The following is a 2,917-nucleotide window of genomic DNA, read 5'->3' as shown; positions in this document are numbered from 1 at the left end:
TTAGATTTGCCTGAACAAGTTTTACTGAGTAAGGTTTCAAGAAACACTGTGTCTCACACCATAGGGAAATAATACTCAACTGAATATTGGCCCTGTGTATTTTAAGCCCTCTTTCCTAATGCCATGGCTCTTCTTAACTAAGATGTACTTGCCTGGTATAGATTTCCTCTCTACAGAAGGAACCCCAGAGTGTGTACAAGCCAGGGCTGTCTGTGGCATCTCAGGTCAAGGCTGTGGCATCCCAGGGCCAGGATGAAGGCCTCTCAGGAACACCTGCCTCCTAAAGCCAAGTACACCTGTCCAACTTTATGGGAGAAGATCCAAAGGATTCCCTACACTCTTCCCAAACCTGTCCCTTGTCTGTGGGGTCCCATCAGTAGTGACAACTTTTAATAGAAAAAGAAAAAGAAAGAAAAGGCAATTTGCCTGGGCATTGACCTACATAATTTTCTGAGTTGTCACACATTACTTTTCACAATCTATTCTATGTTGATCATTTACCTATTTTTTTCAACATAAAGGAGTGATATTTGAAATGTTACCTATAGTAACTTTCTACTGCTGAATAAAAAACTACCACAAACTTAGTGGCTTACAGTAGGTTCGATTAAAGAAATTTTATTTTGTTATTTTTATTTAATTATTTCACAGCTTCTGTAGGCTAGGACTCTGGCACATTTTAACTGGGTTCTTTGCTCTGGGTTTGGACTAAATGTTTGTATTCCCCCAAATTCAGATGTTGAAGCCCTAATCATTGATGTGCCAGGAACTCTGGGAAGTAACTGGTCTTAGATGAAGTCATGAGGGTGAGGCCCCATGATGAGAAGAGTGTCTTATGAGAAAATGAAGAGACCGAGTCGCTTGCGCTCTGTCATGTGAGCCCACAGCAAGAACACGCCATTTGCAAAGCAAGAAGAGGGCCCTCACCAGACACAGAATTTGCCAGCATGCTGATCTTGGACTTCCAAGATCTCGGACAGCGAGAAATAAATGTCTGTTGTTTAAGCTGCTCAGTCTATGGTATTTTTGTTATAGCAGCCAGAGCAGATGAAGACAATCTCACAACGCTGAAACCAACGTGGTAGCCAGGTATATCCTCATTCAGAGGCTTAGTGAGGGAAATAAACTCTTGCAAGCAGCTTCAAGTTGTTGACAGAATCTGTTTCCTTGGGTCTGTGTGACTGAGGTCACCAATTTCTTGCTAGCTGTCAGCTGGGGACCACTCTCAGCTACTAGTGGGTGCTCCCAAGCCCTTGCCACGTGGCCCTTCCTATAGGCCCCTTCACACTTCAAATCTATCTCTTCAGAAGCCACTCAATCCCTTTTAAGGGCTCATCTGATTTGGTCAGGCCCACTTCAAAGTCAACTGATTTGGAACCTTAATTATATCTGAAAAACCTCTTCACTTACATCACATAACATAACCTAATCATTGTGTCCGCAGTCCCACCCACACTTAAGGAAGGGGAATTGTGTAAGGTGTGTATACCAAAGGTCAGAAATGGGAGGCCATCTCAGAATTCTATTGGCCTGGTTTCTCCATGGAACCCTACTAATACACATGGTCATTCTGTGAGTTACAATTCAGACTCCACAATTACAAATCGCTCCAAACCCAGTATGTCCTTTATTTTACACATTTTCATGCAAAAGGCAAAATGGTAACCCCTTAAGGACTTTTTAATGTTCACGACAGCCTAAAGGGTCCCAGCAAAGTTGTATTCCATGTAACCTTTGGGCTGTAGTTGGTTTGCTTTCCACAGAATCCATTGACTGTCTGGTCCCTTTGATGCTACTTTTCTGCAGGGGCAATTTGCATTCTCTTAGCCTTATGACTGATACAAAGTGGAAGACAACAAAGAAAACAGGGAGTACTCCTGATGAAGGAGGTATCATAATCACTATCAGATATTGTCAGCCGCATGTAACTGAAAACCTAACAAAAAGGAGCTTAAACAAAAATAAAGACAGGGTTACTCCACATAACAGAGATCTGGGTCAGAGGAGAGGGAAAGAGAGAGAAAGAGAAAAGAGAGAAGAGAGAGAAGGGAGAGAAGAGAGAGAGGCTCCAGGGTTGATTATTCAGTTGTTCATCAAGAACTTTCCCTCTTTCTTCTTTCTACTCTGCCATCCTAAGGATACTGACTTGGGATGACTCCCTTCCTAGTCACAAAGAGGCTGCCATAGCTCCAGGTATCACGCAGAGATGACAACAACAATATCTAGAAGCACAAAGGTACTATTCCTTCTAAGTTGCCTCTCTTTACATTACAAAATAGAGCATGAAGAGACCTACGTTATTCTACAAAATACAATGAAAAACACCAATACTTCACAAACTGTCCCAAAGAAAAGAAAACATTTCCAAACTTTCTTCATGAGCTGAGATTACCTAAATACCTAATACCAAGACAAAGATAGTACAAGAAAATTATAGACCAATATCCTCTGTGAATATAGATAGAAAAATCATCAATGACATATTAAGAAACCCAATACAGCAACATTTAAAAAGGATTATGACCAAATGGGATTTGTCCCAAGAATGCAAAATTGGTTGATATGAAAATCACCTTATAAGGGGAAAACAGCCAGAGACAATTGGTAAATAGATGTGGCTGTGTTACAATGAAACTTTATTTACACACTCTGGGTATCCACCCAAAGAAACTGAAAGCTTCAACTCAAATATGGGTTTGTACATCCATGTTCAGAGCAGCATTATTCACAATAGGCAACAGACAGAAACATCCCACATGTCAATCAAGTAAGGAACAAAATATATACATTCAGGGGAATATTATTCAGCCATAAAAAAAAGAAGGAAATCCTATCACGTGCTGCAAAATGGATAAACCTTATAGACAGTAGGCTAAGTGAAATAAGCAAGTCACAAAAGGACAAATACTCCATGATC

The sequence above is a fragment of the Crocuta crocuta genome, unplaced genomic scaffold (assembly GCF_008692635.1).
Source record: "Crocuta crocuta isolate KB4526 unplaced genomic scaffold, BGI_CrCroc_1.0 scaffold84, whole genome shotgun sequence".
NCBI lineage: Eukaryota > Metazoa > Chordata > Mammalia > Carnivora > Hyaenidae > Crocuta > Crocuta crocuta.
This window is presented reverse-complemented; position numbering follows the sequence as displayed.